At 34.4% G+C, this 18530-nt stretch overlaps 2 pseudogenes; both read left to right on the top strand.

Moving 5' to 3' along the window:
* Positions 1–3030: 3030 nt before the first annotated feature.
* On the top strand, positions 3031–11575 carry LOC132168774 (amino acid transporter AVT3B-like; annotated as a pseudogene).
* Positions 11576–12293: 718 nt separating this feature from the next.
* On the top strand, positions 12294–14203 carry LOC132168765 (class V chitinase-like; annotated as a pseudogene).
* Positions 14204–18530: the final 4327 nt, after the last annotated feature.

The following is an 18530-nucleotide window of genomic DNA, read 5'->3' as shown; positions in this document are numbered from 1 at the left end:
CAATGGATTAAGTTAATGCCTCTATGAAATTTCTAAAATTTATTAATGTTCTCCTGAGACTAGCAAAAAGAAAAAAAAATGTTTATTAATTTTTTTTTCATTAAAACAAAAGTACTCCTATAAATTAGAAAAAAAAAATCAACATAATAATAATAATAAAACGAAAACTAAAACTTATTATTATTATTATTTACAAAAGGGTTGGATCGAAAAGCACCCTTAAGGGTGGATCGACAACCCTGAAACTCATGGGGTAGCCGAACCACCCCAAAATGCTCAGGGGTAGCTTGGCTATCCCGTAGGAGTTTCAAGGGTGATCGATTCACTCCTTGGGGGTGGTTTGGCAACTATAGGGTTTTTTTAGTTGTTGATTTTTTTTTTTTTTTACTTCTTAATTTTTTAATTTTTAATTTTATTTCTTTTATTTGTGTCATTAGGGAGATATTGCCAATTATTTGTAATTTATGAAGGATATTGACGTAATTGATAATTTGGCACGCGCACAAGGAGTGCATTGGCAATCGAATTGTAATTTGAGGGAATACGTGTACTTTTCACATTAGCAAGTCTTATTGAACTATTACACGTGGAAAAACTATACTTAGCCCTTAAACTATCAGCTTTTTTGCAATATATAACCTTGAACTTTTAATTTTTGCGATGTTGATATCCAAGAATAAGCTCATTTTAATTTCACCACTTTTTGTGTTTAAAAAAAAAAAAGAAAAAGGGCATAACATAGACAAAATTAAAAATAGTTAATTCTTAACATACGAAAATTGCAAAAATTAAAAATTCGAGATTATAATTACAAAATACATGCACTTCATTACGACGAGTTTTATATATAAGAAAAAAGCAGGCTACAACTTGATTCCCTGAAAGTTGGGTAACTTGAAAAAGACAGTTTATTTTACTGCAAGGAGTCCTTTTTATGAGGGAAGAGGATCCTGATCTCCTTTCAAATCCATTTGACTTTTTGTCTTTTTTTAATGGATATGGGTGTTAAAATATTATTTTATTTTATTTTTTACTGTTTAAATATTATTTTAATAATATTTTACACTAGCGTGCTTGAAAAGTAAGCACGCGGATGAGCTAAAAATTACTACTCCCCCTCCAATATTACCATGTTAGATCTTATTTTCTTTTTGAGCCATCTACTCCAACCTCATTTATCCTGGGAAAAGTCAAATTTTTCTTCATCTTCTTTTGTGAAGTCCCACCAAAAAAAGGAATTATATTATGGACTGACCAGATATACATAAATAAAGCAAGAAAACAGACTCTTTCTTTCAAGATATTGGGTTATGCTTTTTACTTTTCTTTTTCTTTTCATTTTTTTTTTATAAATATTTTATGAAATGTATTTTTGTCCTTAAAGGGAACATTGACATTTTGTTGATAATTAAGAGAGAAAATTGACACAATTGGTTGTTTAAGAAGAAATATTGATAAGAGAATGATAGTTTGAGAAAATTATATGTACTTTTTTTTAATACTAACATTTTCACTAGAATAAGAATCCATCCAATTTTGATTTGGCTGCTCGAATTGTGAGCCCATTGAAAAGAGTGTTTGGAGTGTGAGGACAAGTGAATTTAATCTCCTTTCGTAGATTTTTTGGATTGCGTGCAATTCAAACCATTACTTATAAGAAACTATAATCCTTCAATCTAGGGAACAAGATCCTCTCAATTTTATTTGAATTGGATAATATTCCGTTAGTTATATTGTAAGAGTATTTTTGTTTTTTCACTTTTTGAAGGGACAAAAATGCCCTTATAATATAATTAACTGGATATTATCCAGTTCAAATGAACTGGAGAGGATCCTAATTCTCAATCTAGAGATTAGCTACCTAGTGATTCAATTCTATGTAATACTGACAAAGTTCTCTGGGTGTTTCAATATCATTCGGCACATGCTTGATTTTTTTGAAGAGAAATAATATGGATCAATAAATTTTCTATATTTAGCTTATATTCCACTACAATCAATTACTAGATTTATGGGGTTTATATAAATCTATAAATCTAATTGTTAACTGTAAAAGAATATGTGTAAAATATAAAAAATTTATTGATCCATAGCATTTCTCTTAAAAGAAGATAAAATATGCGTGAACCTCATGAATGTGGTTTCATTGGTTAATCTCTTGCATTTAGGTTAGCTGAATTGCTATAAGATTGTCTAAAAAATCTGAGAGAATCCAAATAATTGAGCCCAACAAAGAGCCGGAGGATTGCAAAGCCCACCAATCCCAAGAAGATGAGCTCAGCATTCTGGGTATCTCGAAATAATTGACCCCAACAATCTCCCTGCAACATGTCTAACAACTCAGACAAAATAAGTAGAAGAAGTTTAGAAAAAAATACATATCTCATCAAATTATTATTTTATTATTAATGTAACAATTTTTCTCCAAACTACCAAAAGGGTTCATATCTCTTTAAATATTTCCAATGACAAAAATGCCTTTTATAAAATTAAAAAAATTCTTAAAATTATAACCGGAAAAAAAAAAAACTAAAACTAAAAATAAGAAAAAAGGAAAATAAATGGAATGCTAGTTCCATTACCTACGAAGACTAGATTATGGAGGGGTGCGGGACTCTGCAATCGGCGCTCACCTAGCACTTGAAATGAATATTCTCTGTCCTTTTTAACTCAAGAGTTAAATTGAATGGTCAATAGTTTATTTTGTGTGTGTGTTTGCTTATACAGTTGTTCTTTGTGGCGGTTTTCACTTCCTCCTTGTTCATGTTACTGAAAATGTGGAAGGTTTTGCTTTATTTGTGGGGAAAATACCATAACTTCATTTTCATGTGAAAGATTGTGAGTAATCATTTAAAAAAAAAAAACAAATTCTCTATCGATGATCCTTCAGATATCTCCGTTAATATTATATGTCTTTAACCATGTGTTTGATGTGAATGAACTGAAGATTTGACTGTTGTATCAATTATTAGCTTAAATTTTGTTTCAGGAAACTGGATGGATGCCGCGTCACATAATTGCTAAGGATGAATGAGAAAATATTTTAGGTGTTGTTCCACTCTATCTTTAAAGGTTTAGCATCTGCTATTTTGTTAACACAGCAAGTTCTTTTTTTTTTTTTTTTTTAATGACAGTGAACCCCTCAAGGATCACTTCGTGTACCTACCTCTGTCGAGCAAACCTGGTGTACAACAAGTTCTGATGTACTTTGTTCTAAAATTCCTTATATTATCTCCTTCCTGATGATAATCTGCTTTTATTTCTATCTGCAGCCATTCCTATGGTGAATTTGTTTTTGATCATTCTTGGGCTGATGCGTACTACAGTTTTGGGGCAAGCTATTATCCAAAGTTGCAATGCTGTGTACCTTTAACTCCAGTAACTGGTCCAAGAATTTTACTTCGTAATACCCCTTTCAAAGATCAAGTTTTTGACATTATGGTCTCTGCTCTGAAGGATCTAGCGGCCAAGGTGTTGGATTTATCAAATGGTTCTTTATTTTCATACATCACTTTGTTCATGCTAATCTATTTTATATAGCTCTGCTCTCTATCTATTGCAAACTTATTTTGACTAAAGAAGTTGTTTCACTAACTCTGAGAAAAAATGAGACACATTATTGTGGGAGTTGGTAACTGAAAAATTCCTCCACTTGTATCCATGTGGGACTCATGAAACAACGTGACTTTTTATTTTTGTGTCTAAATCAGATATATCATTTCCTTTTATTTTCTAGATTAGTGCTAAGAATACAAAAAAATCAAGTTGTTGTGAAATCTGGTTTGCATGATAAACCTTGAGAGGATATTTAATCTAATAATGTGGCTTTGCAAAGTATTGTTATAATAAAAAGTTATTGAGTGGTGTAACATTTGTTCAAATTACACACAAACACAACGTAAAATTTCCCTTTTTTTTTTTTTTTTTTTGGTTTAATTCTGCAGGGAGAGAAGAAACTGAGAAATGCTTTGCAGGTGCTCTGCTGAGGTAAGCAAAGGGTTCCTCTGATTTTTGTCTCTACTTACTAGAGGTGGAAAATGATTATTAAAGAGTAAAAGATCTGATATCTTAGTGAGGAAATCTCATAATACAGTTGCAATCTTTTCGCCTTGAAACACAATCTCATAAGTGATAAGTAGAAAAAAAAAAGAAGGGCTTATCTAAATATCAAAGCACAAAATGGTAGCTAATCTTATGATTGTGATCTACACAATTATAAATATCAAAGCACAAATTGTGTTTCAAGGCGAAAAGATTGGAACTGCATTATGAGATTTCCTCACTAAGATATTTAGATAAGTAAAGAGCACTTCTATGGTTTTTTCTACCTTTGGATTGTGATCCACTCAAGAATTGATTACTTGCTTTGAGTTTTGTTGCCCTGGTTACTTAAGGTTATTTTATATGTTTTACAGTCCCAGCTTTCATCGCTGCATATCACCTTCCCATCTGAAAATGAGTGGCAAAAACTGAAGGGAAAAGGTTTTCAGCAGAGGATTGGAATGCAGTACCACTGGAAAATCGTAACCATAAGAAGTGCTACTAAAACAGTTTTTTAGTCATGGTACCATGACTTCATTAATATGATAATTGGTTTACATAGTCATTGTTCTTCATTCATCTATTTATTTTATATCAAATTCTATTGCTGCATCTTGGCACATCCCTTGAAGACAATCCGATGAATGCCATTTCTTCATATATCACACACATACACACATCTATTGATTGATCCAGCTTGGCTACAAGGGTGGCCAAATCATAAGGTCTGGAAAAAAATAAGCCCAGGAGTCATGAACTTCTGCAATATTATATAGATTGCCTTTTGGTTTTCTTTAAGGCTTCCAGCTTATTCAGTTTGGCTGGAATTTTGTAGGCATACCTACCAAATGCTGAAAAATAATTTCTGTAGGCATATATTCTACTCTATATTATTTGCGAGTAATTCATCCCTTCTGGTTTCTGATCCTGCCAAGTTTTTCTGTCTTCAAGGTAAATCTTTTAAGCAATTGACTGTTTACTTTGTAAGTCTTGTTTCTATCCGCCTGTCCTTCCCCCCTCCCTCTTTTCCTTTTCTAGTAAGTGCAAAGGATGGCTGAAAAGTGCCAAAGAGAGGCAACCCTTTGGTTAAGCTAAGGGGATTATCCCTGTTACATATTGATAACCTGGCTCTAACCAGTCATGGTTAAACTATTTTCTTGATATCAAAGCCCACATTATCTGATTGGACCCTAAATTATGTTAATTTTGTGTCTTTTCCTTTTTGGGAAAAGGATAAATTATCTAGGTTAGCACTCATTGCCATCTTCTGAAGTTGTTTGTGTATGCTTTCTAGACAATAATATTTTGACTGAGTTTGGTTTTCTTGAATTAGACATGATCGATCGCTCACCAACAAAAAAAAAAGAGAGAAGAAAGAAATTAGACAGGTTAACGTGAAACATGGTTAGAGGTTGGACAAAATTGCGAGTGTAATATCTATTAGTATTTTATAGATCCTGTTTTGAACATGGATTTCAAGCAAAACATGTTCTTTGAACCAAATTTTTCTCAGGTACAACAGAACTAACTGGAAAGGTGGTGACTGCTCTCTCTCTCTCTCTCTCTCTCTCTCTCTCTCTCTCAATCTTTTTACAAACCTGAGACAATGCAAAGCATTTATCCGTTCAATAAAAGTAGTAGTATATTCAACCTCACCAAGGTGAGATTAATCTTAGGATTGTCCAACATGTGTATAAGTATGTCATTTTCCTCAATGAGATATCTATTTTGTTTTTCCTTGTTTAAGCTTATTTTATTGATAATATAACCTGTTGTACCATCTAATTACTATAATCTTTTGTGAGTTAGCTGCACTTGATGGTGCATCTTAAATTTTGATGGTGTTCTATGTTTATTTAAATTTAATTTGTTTTGTAGTATTTCAGGTTTTTTAGATTATGCTTGTGTTCCATCTAGGTTTTACAAATTGATGTTTTGCAGAATGTATTTTATGGTTGGTTAGTTTATGGTTGCTTTCTTAAATGAAAAGCGTTTTTCATGAGTAAGTGCTTCAATATCATTTCACTTTAGATTTTTCAATTTGATAAGCAATATGCATGGCTAGAAACTTTTGGCTGCCTTTTTGGTATTCTTTTGTCATGACTTCTTTTTCGTTTTTGTCAATGCATGATTCTTCTCTTAATTGGTCTTTAGCTGAGTTTTTTTTTTTTTTTTTTAACCTAATCTTTTAGGTTTATTGTTATCTCATTCTAGGTACTTGTTTATGCTCTAACTTTTAGGCGGTCTTGCATTTTTTTAACAAAAGGAAGTCTATCTGTCTTAACAAACATTCATTATTTACACAACCACCAAATTATATTAGGCATTTATGAGGAGTAATGCTAAATATATGTCTTCCTTTTGTCTCATTCGTGTTTTGTCGAAATTAATATGGTTTTGAAAATTATCATTGAATTTGTAATTAATTATTATTAGATTTTGATCTAATGGTAATTTTAAAAGGCACATCAATTTTGAGGGAACACAAGAAAAACTTGTAGCATAAATATAATGTGTTGAAACCCTGGAAGTTTGTATAAAACCTTCGACAACTCTTGGAACACAGCAAAAAGATGTGCAGAAACCTCTCCAATATTTAATCACCCAAAATTACTCATTTCTCCACCACTCATTGATTCCACCAACTAACCCACTCCATCTCATTTCCAGTAGAGACATGCTATTGGTCCTCTCCATTGGTTATCACCTGGCCAACTCTTGCAAATATACAAATCATGAGGGCAAACTGAAACCACAAGCTAGAAACAATATTGCTGAGATGCAATCTGAACAAAACTCTACTAATTAAATTTACCATCCTATCCAGCATTTGTAAGTTAAAAAAAGGGATTGAGCAAAAAATATCAACAGAAAAACAATGAACAGCGCGCAAAGTACACTTCAATAATAACTTAGCTAGCTATCAACATTATAAGATATGATTGTTGTTGACATTAAAGACGAAAAAAGTCACAATGATTAAAAACTAAAAACATGATTTTCCGCAACATAATAAGGCTGTCTCTAAACTCACAAGACCAAAACAATGGTCTTCAGTCTTGACCTATCTCTTTTCTAAACCCCCTTAGAATCTTTATATATATGAGAAATGTTATACTTACCAATTTTCTTTTTTTAAAAGTTGATTCTTAAGTGATGTGTCATCATCTTGAAAAATGATAACACATTTTTCAAAATAATAAATTTTAGAAGATAATAACACATCATTTAGGAACTAATATATAGAGAGAAAATTTGAGAAGTGTAGCATTTTCAAAGTAATATATAGTTTATTCATTAAGCTTTGCAAATGAAGCTTAAAATCGGAACACATCAAGTGCTGCCATAACCCTTTCCCTACCAACATTGTGATATACAAATGATGTCGGGCACAACTAAGAGTGCTCTGACAGCGTATGATAACAACAGAAACTAAGAATTGAAAATTGAAAAGGGAATTCAAGAAAAGAGAAAATAACAAATAGGGAAGAGAAATACCCTAATTGCCCCAAACCAGTAAATAGAGAAATAATTCTGAAAGACTTAAATTTATAAGATAGTTCAAACTGAATTGAAAAATAACAAAGATTAGGTGCCGGAAGAGAGAAAATAACAAATAGGGAAGAAAAAGATCCTAATTGCCCCAAATAAGCAAACATAGAAATAACTCTAAAAGACTTAAATTTAATTGATAGTTCAAATTGAATTGAAAAATAACAAAGACTAGATGTCTTTATATAGGCTAGGCACCTTCTAATTTAACAAGGAAAATGAAAACAAATCCTAATGGGAAAGAAAAAACCCAATCCTTATTTAAAATGAAAATTAAAACACACATACTTAATTAAAATAACAATTTTCTCAATTTTTTCGTGCATCAAACGTACAGAATGATAGGCTCATAGAAGTCATTTCTTAAAGCACTTGTGAGTAATTAATAGAATTTTGTTTTATTGTGTTTACTTGGTTTATTCCATTAATATTTGGTACGATATATTTGTACAAGTAACTTTTGGCTACATCAAGGAAATGAAAAGAAACCAGAATATAAAGGAGTAGTCGAAATTAGAACATTTGAATAAATGATGAATATTATAATTGTTAATTTTTAGGATATCTACCAAAGTATGTAGGGAAGCCATTATTTTGTCTGTCACATTCATAAGCATTGTTTGGAAAAACCTCAAAGTGTGAGAGTATTTGACAAATGTTATGTTACCCAAACTTAAAATGAGGAAACTTGGTTTTAAAACATATGATTATGATTTTATTGGTTTTGCTTGTAATAGTTCATGTTATAGATTCCTTATTATCAAGAGTGATGTTTTAGATTACAATACTATTATTGAATCTAAAAATGTTATTTTCCTTGAGCATATGTTTCTTTTAAAAAATAAGGAAAAATTATTTCATGAATTTTATGTTGCTTCTAATAAATTGTTGATGATCTGTAAGAATTGAGATAAAGCAAGAGAGCTAGAATGGAAGGAATCTCAGTAATGATTTTATTGCTTATATTGTTGATGATGATTTAACATATTATGATGAAGCAATTAAATCTCTATTTGATGCATTTTTTTGGTTAGAACTATAAATAATGAATTATAATAAATTATGTCTAACCATGCTTTAGAACTCTCTAAGTGTCTAACCTAAGACCAAATCAATTGGTTATGTATAGATGTTTAAGAAGAAGCTTAAACCGGATGATACAAAAGATAAGTACATGGTAGACTTGGTAGCTAAAAGCTACAAGTAAATGCAAGATGTTGATTATTTGATACTTATTTTTCGGTTACTAAAATTGTATCTATTGGAATATTATTTGCCATTGCTTATATATAAATTTGTTGAACATCAAATGGATGTCAAAGTTGCTTTCTAAATAATGAAGAGTTTATATGGAGCAGCCCGAGGGAGTGGTAATTCCTAGTCAAGACTATAAAGTGTACAAAATGGTGAAATTCTTGTATGGACTAAAGTAAGCTCCTAAAAAGTGGCATGAAATGTTTGACAAGGTGATGTTGTCTAATGCATATTTGATTAATGGTATAAGTAAATGCATAACAAGTTTTACAATAATGAATGTGTCATTATTTGTTTTTGATATATTGATGACTTGTTTATGTTTTGAACTAACATTAATGTTGTGCATGAAGCTAGATTATTTTTTGCATCTAATTTTGATATGAAAAACATAGTAAAGTTAATGTTATGTTGGACATTAAAATTATTAGAGATAGTGATTGCATTATTTTATCTAATACATATTATGATGAAAAGATGTTTAAAAGATTTTAGCACTTTTATTATTCACCTATGTCTACACCAAATGATTCAAAAATATACTTGGTTAAGAATAATGGTGATGGTGATGGTGATGGTGATTTTACAAGAAAAAATATGCACAAATCATTGGTAGCTAGATATTTTTACAAATTGACCATGCCTTGCTATTGTATATGTTGTTAGCAAATTGAGTAAATATATTCATAATCATGGTATTGAACATTGTGATAACTCTGTGACTCCCAATGATCTCTTATCTGCAATCTTGTCCGAACAAGGTTGTGGACAAGCTTCTCTGGTTGTTCCTCGGCTGCAATCTCGCCCGAACGAGATTGTGCACGAACCATTCTGCCTAGCTTTGTAGTCTTCTCTCTATGGCTCGGTTTGACCTAATAAACACTGGAATTAGTTGAATCTCGTGAACATGACTTTTTAGATATTTGCACTAGTTTTCCAACGCCACCAAACCTTCTCCAATTCGTGGTATGAAACTCTAAATATAACATTTTTAGGACTCATCAAATGCGAATCATTGATCTTCTTTATGAAATATTTTAGCTTTCCGGTCTATATAATGATTTTTGAAAACTAGAGCTACGGAAATAGAAAAGATTGGCCATGTATAGGACAAAGCTGTAGTTGGGGGACCGGATCCCCGGCAATGGCCTCAAAATTGCCCATCCCAAATTTTATAAATTTGAACCACTCAATGTCATCTAAGGGCTACCATCAAGCCACCTGTCCCACTATAAGTAAATTTATTTACATTTTAAAAAATAAATGTAAAATAAAATAATAAACAAATAAAATATTATTTACACCCTCCTCCCTCCCAAAACCCAGTCTCCGGCGAACCCATCTTCAACGCCGGCCCCGTAAACTCAATGCCGGCCATAACCGTCGACGCCCAGTCCGACACCGACGGTTATATCGTCCAGGCAGGATTCCCACGCTGACCCATTTGGCTCCCTTGAGTATTTTCGCTGATGTAGTCGATTTGGGAGCCATGGGAGTGGTGATGGTGGAGGACGTCTCGCTTTTTCTTCAGCGCAAACCTGCTTTGCAGGCCTTTGGGGGTTTATCTGTTTTCCTTTACGGTCTGGGTGTGGCTGTCTATGCATTTGAAGGGATCAGAATGATTTTGCCTTTGGAATCAAAAGCCAAAGACAAGGACAAGTTTAGAAAGGTCTTGGGATTGTGTATGGCTTTCATTTCTCTGCTATACGGATCATTTGGAGTTCTGGGTTACTTTGCTTTTGGTGAAGAAACCAAAGACATAATCACCACCAATCTCGGCCAAGCATGGATTAGCACTTTAGTCCAGTTGGGGCTGTGTGTGAACCTGTTATTCACCTTGCCGCTGATGATGAACCTGGTCTATGAGGTGATTGAGCGGCGGTTCTGTGGCTCTAGGTACTGCATGTGGCAGAGGTGGTGGTAATTTTGGGAGTGAGCTTGATAGCTTTGTTGGTGCCTAACTTTGCAGATTTCTTGTCCCTGGTTGGGAGTAGCGTGTGTATTGTTCTGCGCTTTGTGTTGCCAGCTCTGTTTCATTTGCTAGTGTTTAAGGAAGAGATGAGTTGGATTGGGATGGTTTTGGATGGGGCTATTGCGGGCTGTCGGTGTCGGACTCAGCATCGACGCGCGGTTATGGCCGGCATGAGTTTACGGGGCCGGCGTCGAAGATGGGTTCGCTGGAGACTAAGTTTTGGGAGGGAGGAGGGTGTAAATAATATTTTATTTGTTTATTATTTTATTTTACATTTATTTTTTAAAATGTAAATAATATTTTATTAATTTACTTATAGTGGGATAGGTGGCTTGATGGTGGCCCTTAGATGACATTGAACGGTTCAGATTAATAAAATTTGGGATGGGCAATTTTAAGGCCATTGCCGGGGATCCCGGTCCGTAGTTGGGTGCTATAGGGCATTTAATTAATTGTAAGGTACATACAATTAGGTATTGGTCATGTGACTCATGTCTCAAAATAATATATATTTATTAGACACGTGGTATGATTTGGTTGAAGATCGAGGACGCAATCGTATTCCACTGGATCAGAAAGAGACTCCAACGAGCAAAAGATGGGAAGAAAAAGCTGATCAAATTAGTAGTGCATATACGTACACTATAATAACTCATTTAAAATTATCTGATGAAACGTGTATATTTGCTTTTACAGATTTGTTGGATGAAAATTGTTGTTGAAGCTATTGACGAAGGTTGCAGTTTTTATGGGTAGGTCTTGGTAGATATATCTTGATAGCTACCCATTGGGAATACATTAAATGTTCCATTGAGATACTTGAATGTTTGGAATTCAGAAGATGGGTACAATATCAAAGTTATTTATGGGGAAATCAGTTTGTTTATTTTATGAGATTACAATAAATAATGTTAATTATAATTTGGGTGTTGGTTTGTAATACAAGATTTATTGAAAAAATGTATATATTTATTTCGGTGCATTATAAAGGAGTAGCTCAATCGGTTGGGGGCCATGACTTATAAAGCGGAAGTCACAAGTTTAAATCTTATTTCTCTTGTGAGGACATGTAAAAAATAAATAAATTCCAAATGTTTGGCTTGTTCAACACGCCTTTCCTCTCATGTATGCCTTTGCACTAATAAGCTTGTTGATAGAAACTGATCATGACAATGCGTCACGGAAGTGTGACGCTAGCCACAGATTCTTAATTCCTGACCCTACAATGCGGCGATTAATTAATGGAGCAACCAACAATAATCAATCAGATAATTTACTAGCTAGTAAGCAAGTAAATTACTCCAAGAGGAAAAAAAGAGAGGAGGTAAAAGCTAGGAAAGCCTACTGCCTATATATAGGCTTGCATTCTCTTCTGAAAACTCCAAGCAACCTATATATATCTAGGCTTGAATTCTCTTAAAACTCCAAGCAATATCTCATTCTCATAGCTATTAGCCTAGAGCAAGTTACAGAGATGGTGGGCAGATGGTGGGGAAAATGCATTATAGCATTTCTCATCACCTTCCCTTCAATAGCTCGCTCTAATACTGCTATTGCGGCTGTTATTCCCCCGGTGAAAGCCGGATACTGGTATTGCCACAGTGACTTCCCAATCCCGGTGCCTAGCATACCTTCCCAGCTTTTCACCCATCTTTTTGCTGCCTTTGCGGATGTCAAACCCAACACCTATGAAGTCACCTTTCCTGACGAATATAGGGAGTGGTTCTCAACCTTCACCCAATCCGTGCAAAATACAAACAAGAAGGTCAAAACCCTTTTATCCATCGGTGGATTCTCTGGTGCTACCTTTGCTTTAATGGCTAGCCAACTTAGTACCCGCAAATCATTCATAGATTCCTCAATAAAGCTAGCAAGGTCTAACGACTTCCATGGCCTTAGCCTCCACTGGCTGTACCCTCAACAGCGGCCGACATGACCAACCTTGGCTCTCTCCTCGATGAATGGCGTGCAGCTGTTGACAAAGAGTCCGAGCTGACTGGAAATGACCGGTTGCTTCTAGTCGCAGCGGTCAATTACACGTCGTCGACGTTGCCCACAGTCACATATCCCGTTAATCAGATTGCAAGGAAGTTGGACTGGATCAATGTAGTGGCGTATGACTTCTATAACCCCGCTCTGTCAGGGAATAGAACTGGACCTTTGCTGCATTGCGCAGTCCACAAATCAATGCAGAAACCCCCCCTTGTGGGCATAACGTCGTCAGTGCTTGGCTTGCAACAACTATGCCCGCCAATAAAATTGTCCTTGGCCTTCCATTTTATGGCGCCTAGTAAATGAAAATAACCGAGAAATATTTGTGGCGGCTGCTGGACCGGCTCAAAGTGATAAAGTATATATTAATGACTCAGATGGGACCTTACCTTATAACCAAATCAAGTATTTCATAGAGAAACACCCAGGTGGCAGACATGATCATAGTGACGAATATGTTGTAGACTATTTCAGTGCTGGGAATACTTGGATTGGTTATAATGATATTCAGAGTATCAGAGCTAAGGTTGAATATGCTAGGGGAAAGGGATTGCTTGGTTACTATGCATGGCATGTGGGCGGCGATAGAGATGGGACTCTTTCAGGAGCAGGTTAGTATGTTTATATCTTTCCTAAATCATGCATCTACGTACAATTTGCCTTTGAAGCATATATATGAGGTTTTTTTTTTTTTTGTCACATACACGTGTCTCTGTTTTGATATGTGCATGCATCGTCCATATTAATTCTCACTTGTTATGTATGTTTAATGCTAATTACTTGTAAGGTATATATGAGTCTGTGATGCAAAGTTAGCTCAATCACCTCCAAAGGTCTCCTGACCGAGCTGGGTGGTCGAATCACCCTAATGACTTTGGGCCGGATAGCTCATCCCCACCCCTTCTAACTTGTTTATAGTGTGGCGGTAACTGTTTTAAGATAATTATTAGGTGTGCTAGAGCATATTTGCTATTTTTTAAATGTTGCCGTACGTGTCAACATGTAATTTGAAGGTGTAAATCAAGGGTTTTACTTTTACCTCATCTTTTATTGAACTCAAACTCTTCCTATTTGAATTTGTAAGTCTTCATTAATCATTCTAACTTGTCACTTGTAATTCTTATTGCTATTGCAGCTTCTGGAGCATGGCCAATTCTCGGACCTGAGCAGGCTGACATCGGCAACGGCACTGACATCAGCATCGCTGACTCCACCGACACTGGCAATGGCACCACCACCGGCACCGGCACCTCCACCTCCACCGCCACCGGTGTCGGCACCGTCACCGGCACTGTCACTAGTACCATCACCAGCACCAACACCAACACCAACACTTTCATCTGCAACAACACTTGTCTGGCACCCACATCGGCACTGGCTAGCTCGGTGTGAACATTCAAGCCACTTATAATATATGTCATAATCGTTCGATCAGAAGCTTGCATTATCCACAATAAGGCCAACTATCATATGTGTTATAAGGCCAATAATCAGACCCGCGTGTATTTGTATCACAGAAGCTTGTATTATCAACAATAAGGCCTCTTAATTAAGATACATGTCCATTGTGTTAAGAAGCTTGTATTGTGTACAATAAGGCCAATTATCAAATATGGTGTGTTGTAAGGCCAGTAATTAGATATGTTGTATTATTTGGAGCATATATATAAAGAAGCTTGTATTATTGATAACTACCGCATAACCAATGCTTTACATGGGATTCTTCATTATAATTTAATTTAATTTTTTTTTACTAGGATTTTCTATTGTACTTTTCATTATAAGTTGTAAAAAAATATATCATGTCTCTTTAAATAAAAAGACATACTAAATGTTATACATCAGTATATTACTCAATATAGTGACACACAATTACAATTTACACAGAACATTGTATAGATGTATAAATTGCATAAAATTTTACTATCACAAGGCCCTTAATTTTAGTTTAATCCATATAAATTAAAACATGTTAAAATCTTCGTTCCTATCATAAAGAAAAAAAAAAAAAAAAAAGGAGACAGAAAACTTGGATTGCATATGATTATAAAAGTATTAATAGAATGTTAGCAAGGATCTTTAATATTATTGATGTGATACATATCCATATAATTTTGAGCCATTAGAAAATGTACACAACAAAATAAAAGAAAAAAAAATCTTTCAATCAATGCAATCAAATAATCCTCCCAATGACTCACATCATATTCAATGCTTAATTATCGCTATGGTGTTTCCAAAGCGTTTAAGGAATGTTAGGTGCTCTCCAAGCGTTTATATTCATTTTCTGCATAACAATCAAATATATTTTAATCTTCTTTGCTTTCAAAAGCATAAAAAACATTTTGAAAAATATACCTGAAAATCCGAGTAAATCTTACAAAAGAAAAAAAACCTATAAAACGATCAAATGAATTAAAACATAAGACCCTTAATTTTAGTTTAATATATATAAATTAAAACATATTAAAATTGTGTTCTGATATGATTAATTTAAAATCAAAAGAAGTATAAAGGGAAAAAATATAAGAAAAAACATTGATTTTGATTATTAAAGCATTAATAGAAAATTAGTATGAATTTCTGATAAATAAAATTTTGCCTTCTTTTGCTTTAAAAAAAAAAAAAACACTTCCAAAATATGCCTAAAAAACGAAGTAAGTCATAGAAATGAAAAAAAAAAAAAAAAATCCCTTAAATCATTCAAATGAATAAAACACATAAGACCCTTTATTCTAGTTTAATCCATATAAAGTAAATCATGCTAAATGCATGCATGTCGATGATGATGATCATCTGCTTGCTTCCCTAGGTACATACACCTAATCATCAGCATCAATATATCCTGATGTAGATTGCGAAGCCGTCAGTTTGTTTTATTTTCTAAACTGACTTTATGTTGTTATTTTATTAGGGTTAGGGTTTTGGGAGTCTTTATTTCGTTATTTTATTAGGTTTAGAGTTTTGGGGGTATTTATGTCATATTTTATTAGGTTTAGGATTTTAGGCTATAAATATATGCTTATAACCTCCAGAGAAATCAGTTGTTGTTTATTATTGATTTTGTTGAATAAGAATTACTCATAGGTGAGTTTTCTTCATATTTTTCCTTTAAATCATAGATAGACTCTATATTTTGAGAAGAATTCTCAGATCATTAATAGACTCAAGATCTAGAATTACATATTTGCTGCTTTATTGTTGTTCTTTGCTGCAGCCCACTAAGCCGCACTGCATCAGTTGGTATCAGAGCTCAATTACTTTCCATGAATGGGGAGGAGTGACCGTTGTGCAGACATGAACGAGGTGCACGTGCGCACGGAGACAGTAAGGAGCAACTGGCAATTCACTTGCGGCACATGAGTGGTGGGCCAAACGGTTATCGTTGCCAACCAAGACCGCGATTCGCGGAGGCGGAAGGCAAATCTATCGTTGAACATTAGCAACATACGGAGGATCGATTCAAGGTTATGAGGGAGAAAATTGAAGACCTCACTATATGGGAATAGATTTAGAAACTCGTTTGCAGAGTGTCGAACGCACGGACGTCAGCACCTTGCGCAAGCTTATGCCAATCAGTGGGTGAGTAGATTCGAACTCAAAATTTTGAAATTCGATGGGGATCTAGAACCCGAAGAATTTCTGGATTGGGTGTTGGCTGTTGAAGAGGTTTTTGAATTCAACGGGGTGTCCGATGAACAATGAAGCTCTTTGGTGGTACACACATTCCGGGGAAGAGTTGGTGCATGGTGGCAACAACTAAAGAAAACTAGGAAGCGGGAAAGCAAATTGAAGATCAATAGTTGGGAGAAACTATTGAAATATGTGCGGGTCGCGTTCTTGCCCCATAGTTATACGATGGGCCAGAAGTCACAAAATTGGAGACAAAGGTCTATGACTGTGACAAAGAAAATAGAAAATTCTTATAAAAAATAGGTATTTAGGAAAACATGGAGTGAGGCGAAGAGTCCACGACAGGCTAATTAGATCCCTACTTGCCAACCACAAATCCATAACCCAAATCCGTATTCTGTGGAGGAGGAAAAAGAATCTGTGGATGAAGAGTTTCAGGAATCCGAATTCATTGGTGAAGAGTTCAGACATGAAGATGTTGTAGTTCCTTCGCAATGATTCATGGATTGGGATTCCCCACCAACCTATGATGACGATGTCCATGAGGAAGAGCCGATTGAAGGACCTTTGGCATCCAACCTAGAGGACGAGTACAAAGAGGATGGGTTTTCTCCTATGTTTGGCGGCCTCTACCCCGAAGATGATCAATTGGAAGAGGAAGAGCCCACGGGTGACATCGCCAATTATGAAGAAGTTGATGAAGACTTTTCAAGTGAAGTACCTAATTATAATGATGAAGAGATTGATTATGTTGATTTCCTTGGTGTTGAAGATATTTTAAATTATCCTAACGAAGATTATGGTGAGTTTTATGCAGAGGAGGAAAATTATATGTTCACAAGGGAAACAATGGCTGACTCATTCTTGAGTATTTTCATGGCACGTGGAAGGGAAAAGGAGCGAGAGAAGTATGGCAAATCTGAAGTATTGCCAAGTGGTGTGTAGGGCCTTCACAACAACCGTCAAGGTATTCCGATTATGAGGAGCATCACACTTATTATGAGGTGTTGTCTTGTTTTGATCTTGAGGAAGGGAGAGTGGAACGAGTTGATAGGGCATCCGAAGGACTATGGAAAGAACCGGCTGAATTCGAGAACGAATTCTCTCTAACAAGGGGAGAATGATACAGATTGCGTAGCCGTCAGTTTGTTTTATTTTCTAAACTGACTTTATGTTGTTATTTTATTAGGGTTAGGGTTTTTGGAGTCTTTATTTTGGTATTTTATTAGGTTTAGGGTTTTGAGGGTATTTATGTCATATTTTATTAGGTTTAGGATTTTAGGCTATAAAAATATGTTTATAGCATCCAGAGAAATCAGTTGTTGTTTATTATTGATTCTGTTGAATAAGAATTACTCATAGGTGAGTTTTCTTCATATTTTTCCTTGAAATCATAGATAGAGTCTATATTTTGAGAAGAATTCTCATATCATTGATAGACTCAAGATCTAGAATTACATATCCGCTACTTTATTGTTGTTCTTCGCTGTAGCCCACTAAGTCGTGCTGCAACATATCCTTTCTTCAATGCTCTCCAAAATTTCTGTCGTCCTCTTTCATGTTTTCCTATCTCTAACATTTCACCCTTCATAATCACAAACATGGGTGAAAGTCTGGGACTGGTATTCTGTCGCACTAGGGGTATCAAGGCGGTTACGGATAAAGGTTATTGGCAATAACCGCTAACCGTAACCGCCTTAGCGGTTAGTAGATTTCACTAACCGCAACCGTTGTGAACCGCCGGTTAGCGGTTAGTGAAATAGATAACCGCCAGCTAACTGCTTTTTCAAATTTTTTTTTTTTTTTTTTTTTTTTTTTTTTGGCTTTTTGGGCTTTCTTTAGGGCTTTTTGGGCTTTTTTTTTACCCACATTTTTTGTTTTGTTTTGTTTTGTTTTTGTTTTTGTTTTTTGTTTTTTTTTTTGTATTTTTAGTGTCTTCTTGGGCCCAATTGCTATAAAAAGAGCCCATATTGAAAAATAAAAAATATTTGATCCAAAATTTACATTTACTTGTACTTTAAAAAAATTTCCATAAATATTAAATCATAATTGGTTAACTTTTTTATTTTTTTATTTTTTTAAAAAC

The sequence above is a fragment of the Corylus avellana genome, chromosome ca1 (assembly GCF_901000735.1).
Source record: "Corylus avellana chromosome ca1, CavTom2PMs-1.0".
Taxonomy (NCBI): domain Eukaryota; kingdom Viridiplantae; phylum Streptophyta; class Magnoliopsida; order Fagales; family Betulaceae; genus Corylus; species Corylus avellana.
The sequence above is the reverse complement of the archived record's forward strand: the minus strand, read 5'-3'. Positions and strand labels throughout refer to the sequence as shown.